This window comes from Lissotriton vulgaris, chromosome 3_2, assembly GCF_964263255.1.
Source record: "Lissotriton vulgaris chromosome 3_2, aLisVul1.2, whole genome shotgun sequence".
Lineage (NCBI taxonomy): Eukaryota > Metazoa > Chordata > Amphibia > Caudata > Salamandridae > Lissotriton > Lissotriton vulgaris.
This window is the reverse complement of record NC_141690.1, coordinates 279,235,767-279,248,753: the sequence shown is the minus strand read 5'-3', so window position 1 is coordinate 279,248,753 and position 12,987 is coordinate 279,235,767. Positions and strand designations below refer to the sequence as shown.

General features: G+C 54.1%; 1 protein-coding gene across 2 annotated transcripts in view; it reads right to left on the bottom strand.

Annotated features, from left to right (window-relative positions):
- LOC147725685 (programmed cell death protein 4-like) overlaps positions 1 to 10,567 on the bottom strand; it is a 123,659-nt gene extending 113,092 nt beyond the window's left edge. Inside the window, exon 1 of one of the 2 annotated variants that reach the window (XM_086964359.1) lies at positions 10,391 to 10,567. The gene's annotated coding sequence lies outside the window, so the exon portion shown is untranslated. The remainder of the gene's footprint in view (positions 1 to 10,390) is intronic. The other variant, XM_086964360.1, reaches the window with a different exon arrangement.
- Positions 10,568 to 12,987: the final 2,420 nt, after the last annotated feature.

Sequence of the window (12,987 nt, the reverse complement as noted above, 5' to 3'; positions counted from 1 at the left end):
GGCAGATTAACTCTGAATGGAAAACGACCGACATTAGTAACACAATTCTATTGTAATAGAGCTTATCACACAATCTATGATAGTATTGGCACTATGAAAATATTCTTTCCTAATATGGCACCTTCCCTTGGTCTGTTCTAGTGTCCTAGCAAAACACATATATATATTTTCCATTCTACTCTCTTTCACTATGACCACCACCACTTTAAGATGGGACCTGCCTCCACTCCACGCTAATGCACATAATTCCTTGGGACCACTTCAGGGTTAAATGACACCTCCTTCATAAACTACCAGTATAATAGTGACGCTCACGCTGAGCGCGCACTGGGACCGCACAAATACCACCCCGCACGCTGAGCGTGCACTGGGACCGCACGAATACCACCCCGCACGCTGAGCGCGCACTGGGACTGCACAAATACCACCCCGCACGCTGAGCACGCACTGGGACTGCACGAATACCACCCCGCACGCTGAACGCGCACTGGGACCGCACGAATACCACCCCGCAACCATTCTGCACTACACGCTGTATTACAGGTATGATTGTTTGTTATTGCCATTACAGGCCAAATCAGCATTTTAGTATCCTTAGCTTCATCAGGTGCTGCTTTGTTGGGTGCAGAGGTGGAACCAGGGGCAGGCTTTGTGGTTCTTCAGGTCACAGAGTTCTTCCTTTGAAGATGCTTGCCTGGTGAACAGGTCCGCGGTTCTCTGGAGTCTTGACCTCTGTCGAATGCAGGCAGTCCTCCCAAGGCTTTGGAGGTCGCTGGGCTGTAGGACGGGTCGTCTTTTGGTGCAGGATCATCGAGGGTCGCAGACAGGCTGGTAGGGCTGGGGCCAAGTCAGTTGGTGTCTGCAGTCTTCTCTGCTGGTGCGACTCTGTAGTGTTTGGCTCTTCCTAGGTCATCAGGAACTGAAGTTCAGGGTCTTTGGATGCCACCTAAATACTAGGTTTTCGGGTGTTACAAGGGAGGGGCAGGTAGTGGCCCACGGGCCACTTACCTGGGGGTGGCGAGACCCTTGATTCTGCCCACCTCCTGTGGGAGGTGGGCATAGACCTAGCCCTGATTGGATAAGTCCTACCAATCTTCAAGATGGTGGGCACTGTGTGCACTTCTAAATAAAGCTGACACTGGAATCCGTGCAGGTTTTCTTTGCTGAGATGTTTGGTACCAAACAGCTCATATTCAAGTGAGGCCATCATGGGGCTGGGGAACTCGTACTGACGAGTGTCCAGCCCACGTACTTACAAGGACATTGCAGGGGCATATCTGCTCATGCAGAAGTGGCCTCACAGGAGCTACAGTGCATCCTACCTTATTGCCAAGGTCTAATAGAAGGGTGTCTTACCTAGATCTTATGCAGTGTCCGTGGGCACAGCACACATGGATGCATGCCAGGTCGACTCTTCAGTTTTGTCTGCACCAAGACACACAGGTTGGAGTTGAAACGTGCATGTGCTTGGTGAGGGGTCCCCTAGGGTGGCACAACTTGTGCTGCAGCCGTTAGGGACAATTCTTTAACTGCAAAGGCCTTTGGCACCAAGGGTACCTTTTACTAGGGACTCATATGCGAGCTACAGGGGTGCCACTTGCAAGTTTAGGGAAGGAGATCTGGCACAGGGGACCCGTTTGGTTAGGGACCCTGTGCACTTACAATCGAAGGCAAAAAGTGGGGGCGAACCATGTCCAAAAGAGGCACTTTCCTACATGCACACTTATGCTCAAATGTTATTAGGACCTGAGTAAAGATAATAGGGTAACCATCGGATTTATCCACTGATGCACGGTTTTGGTGCCCCTGGGGTTGATATATGGCACTACGTACGGATACCTCACGTTGCACGGACTAACTACCATGCCCCCCGATGCACAACATGCACAATTTCCACATGATAATGAAGATCAGAACCGACACCTTAATCCAAACCCACATTGTGCAGAATGCGACTGGCACACCAGCAGTCAGTGATCACGCTATTACTAATCCAGCAAAATCATCAAGTGCCCAAATCTAATCGCCTTTTTTTATTTTTTTTATTTCTTTACCCAACAACAATTTCCTCTTTTCTTTCCCTGACTCTGGCATTTACCACATGTGGTTACCTCTATGTCCTCAGGATACTTGACTGGACCTACTTCGAACCATTGAATCTGTAAGTATGAAATGAAATAACACAGTATATGGCCTTCTATTTCAGGGTCATTTTGGCTGTTTGTTTTATCTACCGACACTGTTGCTTGAGGTTTTACCCCAATTGCAATTGCTAGGCTGGTCTTGTTATCCTTCCTTAATTCATTCGATTTCTGGGTATTTTATTATGTAACTCATTTTTCACTGCAAATTATATTTTCTTGGGTGTGGTTCAACACCATGTAAGGGAATATGTTGAGGAGTTTTCTTCAGTTATAAATGTTTTACATTTGTGCACATTAGCAATTATCTTGTGTTTGGTTTGCCTCCTGCACCACTCCCAGCCTTAAAAAAGCCCCAGGACTGCCACAGCGGGTGAAACACGTGTTGGCTGCACTTTTTGCTTCACACTTTGGCTCACCAAAACAATTTGGGTCATAAAATAAACACTGATAAATTGGACTTCATCTTGCAAGGAACTGTGAACTATTTTCGTAGGTTATCCATTAGGATAGAGGGTTGAGCACCACATCTTTTTACCAGCTCTGTCTATCAACCTTGTTTAAGGCAAAACTCCACCTGTTTACACATTAGAGAGCCCCACAGCTCCCTTCTGTTTACACAAGTGAGGACCCACAGCCCACAGGTGTTTACACAAGCGAAGACCCCCAGCCCCCAAATGGTTACGAAGAATGACAACCCACAGCTCCAGCTGTTTTCACGAGTAAAGACCCAGCTTTTTACACGAGTAAAGACCCAGCTGTTTACACGAGTGAAGACCCAGCTGTTTACACGAGTGAAGACCCAGCTGTTTACACGAGTGAAGACCCAGCTGTTTACACGAGTGAAGACCCAGCTGTTTACACGAGTGAAGACCCACAGACCAAGCAGTTTACACAAGAGAAGCCCAAAGCCCCAGCTGTTTATATGAGTGAAGGTTCAAAAGCCCCAGCTGTTTACACATTAGAGCCCCACAGCTCCCTGCTGTTTACACAAGTGAGGACCCACAGCCTCCAGGTGTTTACACGAGTGAAGACCCACAGTGCCCCAAATGGTTACGAAGAATGACAACCGACCCCCAGCTGTTTACATGAGTCAAGACCCAAAGCCCCAGCTATTTACATGAGTGAAGACCCAAAGCCCCAGCTGTTTACACGAGTGAAGGTTCAATAGCCCCAGGTGTTTACACATTAGAGAAGACCCACAGCGCCAGCTGTTTACACGAGTGAACCCCCAGCTGTTTACACGTGTGAAGCCCCAAAGCCCCAGCTGTTTACACGAGTGAAGACCCCCAGCCCCCACGGTTTACACGAGTGAAGAACCACAGCCCCAGCTGTTTACACGAGTAAAGACCAAAAGCCCCCAGCTGTTTACATGAGTAAAGACCAAAAGCCCCCAGCTGTTTACACGAGTAAAGACTAACAGCTCCAACAGCCCCCAGCTGTTTACATGACTAAAGACCAACAGCCCCCAGCTGTTTACACGAGTAAAGACCCACAGCCCCAGATGTTTACAAAAGTGAAGACACGCAGCTGTTTACACAAGTGAAGACTTACAGCCCCTCAGCTGTTACAAGAGTGAGGACCGTAGCCCTCCCCAATGTTAACTTGAGTGTAGGCTCACAGCCCCTGTTTACACAACCCCAGCTGTTTATGAGTAAAGACATACAGTCCTATCTGTTTACAAAAGTGAAAAACCAACAACGCCATCTGTTTACAAAAGTGAAGACCCACAGTCTCCATCTCTTTACATGAGTAAAGACGGCCAGCGGTTTACAAAAGTGAGGACCCACAGCCCCATTTACAAAAGTGAACACTCACAAAACCCCAGCAGTTACAAGAATGAAGACCCAGCGGCCCCCAGCTGTTTACACGAGTGAAGACCCATAACCCCATCTATTGAAATGTGAGAACACCTATAAACCGATCCGTTGACCCACAGTCCCATCTGTTCACACGAGACCTACAGCCCCCCCAACTTTTACATGAGTGAAGACCAACAACCCCCAGCTGTTTACACAAGCAAAGGGCCACAACTTCCCAGCTGTTTACACGAGTGAATACCACAGCCCTCATCCGTTTACACGAGGGAAGACCCACAGCCCCCAGCTGTTTACACAACCCAGCTGTTTACATGATAGAAAACACACACAAAAGGGAAGATTCACAGCCCCCGCCCCCACTGTTACAAGAATGAAAACCCAGCTGCCATCTGTTTACACGACTGAAGATCAACAACCTCCAGTTGTTCACAAGAGAGAAGACCCTTAATACCCATATGTTTACACGAGTAAAGACCCAAAGCTGTTTACATGAGTGCAGACCCACAGCCCCATCCGTTCACACAAGTGAAGACCCACAACTATTCACAAGAGTGAACATCCATAGCCCCCATCTATTCACACGAGTGAAGACTCACAGCCCCCAGCTATTTACACGAGTGAAGACTCACAGCCCCCAGCTATTCACACAAGTGAAGACTCACAGTCCCCCAGCTGTTTACACAAGTGAAGACTCACAGTCCCCCAGCTGTTTACGCAAGTGAAGACTCACAGTCCCCCAGCTGTTTACGCAAGTGAAGACTCACAGTCCCCCAGCTGTTTACACAAGTGAAGACTCACAGTCCCCCAGCTGTTTACACAAGTGAAGACTCACAGTCCCCCAGCTATTTACACGAGTGAAGACTCACAGCCCCCAGCTATTTACACGAGTGAAGACTCACAGCCCCCAGCTATTTACACGAGTGAAGACTCACAGCCCCCAGCTATTTACACGAGTGAAGACTCACAGCCCCCAGCTATTTACACTAGTGAAGACTCACAGCCCCCAGCGGTTCACACAAGTGAAGACTCACAGCGTCCCAGCTGTTTACACAAGTGAAGACACAATCCCCCAGCTGTTTACACAAGTGAAGACTCACAGTCCCCCAGCTGTTTACGCGATGAAGACTTGCAGCCCCCAGCTGTTTACACGAGTGAATACCCACAGCCCTCATCCGTTTACACGAGGGAAGACCCACAGTCCCCAGCTGTTTACACAACTCAGCTGTTTACACGATAGAAAACACACACAAAAAGGGAAGATTCACAGCCCCGCCCTCACTGTTACAAGAATGAAAACCAAGCTGCCATCTGTTTACACGACTGAAGATCAACAACCTCCAGTTGTTCACAAGAGAGAAGACCCTTAATACCCATATGTTTACACAAATAAAGACCCAAAGCTGTTTACATGAGTGCAGACCCACAGCCCCATCCGTTCACACAAGTGAAGACCCACAACTATTCACAAGAGTGAAGACTCACAGTCCCCCAGCTTTTTACACAAGTGAAGACCCACAGCCCCCAGCTGTTTACGCGATGAAGACTCACAGCCCCCAGCTATTTACACGAGTGAAGACTCACAGCCCCCAGCTAATTTACACGAGTGAAGACTCACAGCCCCCAGCTATTTACACGAGTGAAGACTCACAGCCCCCAGCTATTTACACTAGTGAAGACTCACAGCCCCCAGCTATTTACACGAGTGAAGACTCACAGCCCCCAGCTATTTACACGAGTGAAGACTCACAGCCCCCAGCTATTTACACGAGTGAAGACTCGCAGCCCCCAGCGGTTCACACAAGTGAAGACTCACAGCGTCCCAGCTGTTTACACAAGTGAAGACACAGTCCCCCAGCTGTTTACACAAGTGAAGACTCACAGTCCCCCAGCTGTTTACACAAGTGAAGACTCACAGTCCCCCAGCTGTTTACACGAGTGAATACCCACAGCCCTCATCCGTTTACACGAGGGAAGACCCACAGCCCCCAGCTGTTTACACAACCCAGCTGTTTACATGATAGAAAACACACACAAAAAGGGAAGATTCACAGCCGCCACTGTTACAAGAATGAAAACCCAGCTGCCATCTGTTTACACGACTGAAGATCAACAACCTCCAGTTGTTCACAAGAGAGAAGACCCTTAGTACCCATTTGTTTACACGAGTAAAGACCCACAGCTGTTTACATGAGTGAAGACCCACAGCCCCCATCCGTTCACACAAGTAAAGACCCACAACTGTCACAAGAGTGAAGAACCACAGCCCCGGTTTACAAAAGTGAAGACCCCGAGCGACCATCACTTTACACGAGTATGGACCCACTGCCCCAAGCTGTAACAAGAGTGAAGACCCACAGGCCCCCCAACTCCAACCCCATCTGTTTACGCGAGTTAAGACCAACAACCTACAGTTTTTTACAATAGTGAAGTCCCCATCTGTTTATTTGAGTAGAGACCCACAGCCGTTTCCATGAGTAAAGACCCACAGCCCCCCTCTGGTTACAAGAGTGAAGACCCATAGCCACATCTGTTTACACAAGGGAAGACCCACAACTACTTACTACAAGAGTTAAAACCCCCAGCTGCCACAAGAGTGAAGACACACAGCCACTGTTTACAAAAGTGAATACCCAGAGCCCACTTCACTTTACACGAGTATAGACCCACTGCCCCCAAGCTGTAACAAGAGTGAACACGTACAGCCTCCAGCTGTTTACACAAGTGATGACCCCCCCAGAGCCCCATCCGTTTACACGAGTAAAGACCCACAGTCCCTAGCTGTTTACACAAGTAAAGACCCACAACTGTTTAGACGAGTGAAGACCCATAACCCCATCTATTCACTCGAGTGAAGACCCACAGCCCCCAGCTGTTTACGCAATGAAGACTCAGCCCCCAGCTATTTACACGAGTGAAGACTCACAGCCTCCAGCTATTTACACTAGTGAGGACTCACAGCCTCCAGCTATTTACACTAGTGAGGGCTCACAGCCCCCAGCGGTTCACACAAGTGAAGACTTACAGTCCCCCAGCTGTTTGCACAAGTGAAGACTCAGTCCCCCAGTTGTTTACACAAGTGAAGACTCAGTCCCCCAGCTGTTTACACAAGTGAAGACTCAGTCCCCCAGCTGTTTACACAAGTGAAGACTCAGTCCCCCAGCTGTTTACACAAGTGAAGACCCACAGCGCCCAGCTGTATACATGAATTAAGACTCACAGCCCCCAGCTGTTTACACGAGTGAAGACTCACAGCCCCCAGCTATTTACACAAGTGAAGACCCACAGCCCCCAGCTGTTCACACAAGTGAAGACTCACAGTCGCCCAGCTGTTTACACGAGTGAAGACCCACAGCCCTCATCGTTTACACGAGTGAAGACTCACAGTCCCCCAGCTGTTTACAAGGGTGAAGACTCAGCCCCAAGCTAACACAAGTGAAGACCCACAGTCTCCAACTGTTTATACGAGTGAAGACCCATAGCCCTCATCTGTTTACACGAGTGAAGACTCAGCCCCCAGCTGTTTACACGAGTGAAGACCCACAGTCCCCAACTATTTACATGAGTGAAGACTCACAGTCCCTAGCTGTTTACAAGAGTGAAAACCCAGAGCCCCCCACAACTGTTTACATGAGTGAAGACCCACAGTCCCCCAGTTGTTTACATGAGTGGACTCAGCCCCCAGTTGTTTACACAAGTGAAGACTCACAGTCCCCCAGCTGTTTACACGAGTGGACTCAGCCCCCAGTTATTTACACAAGTGAAGACCCATTGCCCTCATCGTTTACACGAGTGAAGACCCATAGTCCCACCAGTTTACACGAGTAAAGACCCACAGCTGTTTACAAGAGTGGAGACCCACAGCCCTCCCAATCTGTTTACATGAGAGAAGACTTACGGTCCCTTAGTTGGCGCAGGAGTGAAGACCCACAACTCCATGTGTTTACAAAAGTGTAGATCCACAGCCCCCATTAGTTTACATGATCGAAACCCCACAGCCCTCCAGCTGTTACAAGAGTGAAGAACCACCAACTGTTTATACAAGTGAAGACTCTAGGTGTCCAGTTGTTTGCATGAGTAAAGACGTATTGTCTTATCTATTACACAAGTAGAGACCCACAACTGTTTACACGAGTGAAGGCCCACAGCCCTCCCGCTGTCACAAGAGTGAAGCCCTCCCGCTGTCACAAGAGTGAAGCCCTCCCGCTGTCACAAGAGTGAAGCCCTCCCGCTGTCACAAGAGTGAAGCCCTCCCACTGTCACAAGAGTGAAGCCCTCCAGCTGTCACAAGAGTGAAGCCCTCCCGCTGTCACAAGAGCGAAGCCCTCCCACTGTCACAAGAGTGAAGCCCACAGCCCTCCAGCTGTCACAAGTGAGGCCCACAGCCCTCCAGCTGTCACAAGTGAGGCCCACAGCCCTCCAGCTGTCACAAGTGAGGCCCACAGCCCTCCAGCTGTCACAAGTGTAGGCCCACAGCCCTCCAGCTGTCACAAGTGTAGGCCCACAGCCCTCCAGCTGTCACAAAAGTGAAGCCCTCCCGCTGTCACAAGAGCGAAGCCCTCCCACTGTCACAAGAGTAAAGTCCACAGCCCTCCAGCTGTCACAAGTGAGGCCCACAGCCCTCCAGCTGTCAAGTGTGAAGCCCACAGCCCTCCAGCTGTCAAAAGAGTGAAGCCCACAGCCCTCCAGCTGTCACAAGAGTGAAGCCCTCCAGCTGTCACAAGAGTGAAGCCCACAGCTGTCACAAGAGTGAAGCCCACAGCCCTCCAGCTGTCACAGGTGAGGCCCACAGCCCTCCAGCTGTCTCAAGTATGAAGCCCACAGCCCTCCAGCTGTCACAAGAGTGAAGCCCACAGCCCTCCAGCTGTCACAAGAGTGAAGCCCACAGCCCTCCAGCGGTCACAAGAGTGAAGCCCTCCTGCTGTCACAAGAGTGAAGCCCACAGCCCTCCAGCGGTCACAAGAGTGAAGCCCTCCAGCTGTCACAAGAGTGAAGCCCACAGCCCTCCAGCTGTCACAAGTGTGAAGCCCTTGACCCTTCAGCTGTCACACGAGTAAAGCCCACAGCTGTCACAAGAGTGAAGCCCACAGCCCTCCAGCTGTCACAAGAGCGAAGCCCACAGCTGTCACAAGAGTGAAGCCCACAGCTGTCACAAGAGTGAAGCCCACAGCCCTCCAGCTGTCACAAGAGTGAAGCCCACAGCCCTCCAGCTGTCACAAGAGTGAAGCCCTTGACCCTTCAGCTGTCACACGAGTGAAGCCCACAGCCCTCCAGCTGTCACAAGAGTGAAGCCCACAGCTGCCACAAGAGTGAAGCCCACAGCTGTCACAAGAGTGAAGCCCTAACCCTTCAGCTGTCACACGAGTGAAGCCCACAGCCCTCCAGCTGTCACAAGAGTGAAGCCCACAGCCCTCCAGCTGTCACACGAGTAAACGAGTGAAGCCCTTGACCCTCCAGCTGTCACAAGAGTGAAGCCCACAGCCCTCCAGCTGTCTCAAGTGTGAAGCCCACAGCCCTCCAGCTGTCACAAGAGTGAAGCCCACAGCCCTCCAGCTGTCACACGAATGAAGCCCACAGCTGCCACAAGAGTGAAGCCCACAGCCCTCCAGCTGCCACACGAGTGCACGAGTGAAGCCCTTGACCCTCCAGCTGTCACAAGAGTGAAGCCCACAGCTGTCACAAGAGTGAAGCCCACAGCTGTCACAAGAGTGAAGCCCACAGCCCTCCAGCTGTCACAAGAGTGAAGCCCACAGCTGTCACAAGAGTGAAGCCCACAGCTGTCACAAGAGTGAAGCCCACAGCCCTCCAGCTGTCACAAGAGTGAAGCCCACAGCCCCACAGCTGTCACAAGAGTGAAGCCCACAGCTCTCCCGCTGTAACACGAGTGAAGCCCACAGCCCTCCCGCTGTCACAAGAGTAAAGAGCCACAACTGTTTACACAAGTGAAGACCATCAGTTTCTAGTTGTTTACATGAGTTAAAACCCATAGCCCCCCATCTACTACACAAGGTATGACCCACAGTTGTTTGCACGAGTGGAGACCCACAGCTCCACGTGCAAGCGAGCCTCCAGTGATGCTAAGCCTGAGGGGTCGAACCCCATGCCTGCACGACGGGGCTCTTATGTTGTGCTCCAGGGCCCCGCCCCCTCTCTCGGTGCACGAGTATGTCCCGCCCACCCCTTTCCCCGCACGGCCTCGAGGGACACGTCGACCAGTGTGCATGCACGAGGGGCACCAGAGGCCCCGCCCCCAGCACTGTGGCGGCCTCGTGCCCCTCGGACCTCCACCACCCCCATGTGGCAGCAATGCCCAGGGTGCCAGGGGCCCATGCGTGCACCCTGCACCCTCGCCCCTGCGTGCACGCACCCCACCTGCAGCTCACGCACCCTACCTGCAGCTCACGCACCCCACCTGCAGCCCACGCACCCTACCTGCTGGTGCACACGCGCGGGCACACGCACTCACAAGCAGCGCCCAGGTCCGCACATGCACAGCAGCACCAGAAATAGCTGCAGGAAGTGAGCTCACAGGAAAGAGGCAGGATCGGGGGAGAGGAGGGACGGAGGGTCAGGGGGAGGGTCCGGGGCGTGCTGGGCGGGGGATGGCACGAGGGGCGTGCACTCACACTCACAAACACTGCCAGGCAGGGGAGGGTAGTGTGGGCACTGCAGAGAGAGTGTCAGAGGGAGGGAGCTGGGGTGTGCCCACCAGGAGGAGGGTCCATGGTGTGCAGGAGGAGGGCACAGGGGGCGTGCACACAGGAGGAGGGCACAGGGGGCGTGCACACACACTTAAAAACACATACACAACTCGAGGATAGGGGGGTGGTCACTGGAAATAGAGGGGCGTGCACGCACTGTAACTCAAAACAAGTGGGCATGGGGCTGGGGGGTCATGAGAGAGAGTGTGTCCCAGGGTGCGTGTGCTCACCGGTGGGCACTCCACAAGTGGGCATGGGGGGTCATTAGACAGGGGGCCCAGGGAGCGTGTGCTCACCAGGGGGGCCCAGGGGGCGTGTCCTCACTGCGGGGGTGGGGGGGGGCACTCCACAAGTGGGCATGGGGCTCGGGGGGTCATTAGAGAGGGGGGCCCAGGGCGCCAGGGAGCGTGTGCTCACCAGGGGGCCCAGGGGGCGTGTGCTCACCGGGAGGACGGGGGGGGGGGCGCTCCAGAAGTGGGCATGGGGCTGGGTCATTAGAAAGAGGAGGGTCCAGGGGGCGTGTTGGGGGGGGGTGGGGTAGGGGGCGTGTGCTCACCAGTGGGGGGGGGGGGGGGTTTCTCCACAAGTGGGCATGGGGCTAGGGAGTCATTAGACAGGGGGCCCAGGGAGCGTGTGCTCACCAGGGGGGCCAGGGGGCGTGTGCTCACTGGGGGGGGGCACTCCACAAGTGGGCATGGGGCTTGGGGATCATTAGAGAGGGGGGCCCAGGGAGCGTGTGCTCACCAGTGGGGCCCCGGGGGCGTGTGCTCACCGGGGTCGGGGGGGGGGGCGCTCCACAAGTGGGCATGGGGCTGGGGGGGTCATTAGAGAGGGGGCCCAGGGAGCGTGTGCTCACCAGGGGGGGCCCAGGGGGCGTGTGCTCACTGGAGGGGGGGGGGGGAAGGGGGGAGCACTCCACAAGTGGGCATGGGGCTGGGGGGGAGGGGCTTTAGACAGAGGGGGCCCAGGGAGCGTGTGCTCACCGGGGGGGGGGGGGCACTCCACAAGTGGGCATGGGGCTGGGAGGGTCCTTAGAGAGGGGGCCCAGGGAGCGTGTGCTCACCAGGGGGGGGCACTCCACAAGTGGGCATGGGGCTGGGGGGGTCATTAGAGAGGGGGCCCAGGGAGCGTGTGCTCACCAGGGGGCGTGTGCTCACTGGAGGGGGGGGGGAGCACTCCACAAGTAGGCATGGGGCTGGGGGGGGGGAGACTTTTAGAGAGAGGGGGGCAGGGGGCGTGTGCTCACCAGGGGGGCCCAGGGAGCGTGTGCTCATCGTGGGGGGGCACTCCACAAGTGGGCATGGGGCTGGGGGGGTCATTAGAGAGGGGGCCCAGGGAGCGTGTGCTCACCGGGGTCGGGAGGGGGCGCTCCACAAGTGGGCATGGGGCTGGGGGGGTCATTAGAGAGGGGGCCCAGGGAACGTGTGCTCACCAGGGGGGGCCCAGGGGGCGTGTGCTCACTGGAGGGGGGAGCACTCCACAAGTGGGCATAGGGCTGGGGGGGGGGATTTTTAGAGAGAGGGGGGCAGGGGGCGTGTGCTCACCAGGGGGGCCCAGGGAGCGTGTGCTCATCGCGGGGGGGGCACTCCACAAGTGGGCATGGGGCTGGGTTGGTCTTTACACAGAGGGGGCCCAGGGAGCGTGTGCTCACCAGGGGGGGCACTCCACAAGTGGGCATGGGGCTGGGGGGGGCCTTTAGACAGAGGGGGCCCAGGGAGCGTGTGCTCACCGGGGGGGGGGGGCACTCCACAAGTGGGCATGGGGCTTAGGGGGTCATGAGAGAGAGGGGGCCCTGGGGGGGTCATTAGAGAGTAGTGGCCCAGGGGGTGTGTGCTCACCAGGTGGGGCACTCCACAAGTGGGCATGGGGCTGGGGGGGTCATTAGAGAGAGGGGGGCCCAGGGGGCGTGTGCTCACCTGGAAGCGGGGGCACTCGACAAGTGGGCATGGGGCAGTGGGAAGTAGGTGCACTCTCGTGACAGCTGCGGGTCTCAGCTTTGCTGTGATCTCGTGTCGGCCTCAGAGATGTCTGGAAGTCCATGTCCTGTGTCGCAAATCCTTCGGGATCCGGCTGGAGCCTCGAAAATGCAGACCGGCAAGATGCTTCTTTGGTGTCTGTTTGAACAGGGGAGTCACTCCTTGACCCCCAGTGAGATTTGTTCCCTCTTCTAGTCGATATAGAATGTCGAAGGTCCAAGATATATGTTGCAGAGTTTCGTCCAGGGTAATCTAAAGTCCTAGGGACTGGGTTCCTATACTTATACTTTTCCAAAGGTTGCCAATCTAAACCTAGTCATTCCAATGCTAAACCTCACACTAAAAAAATGTA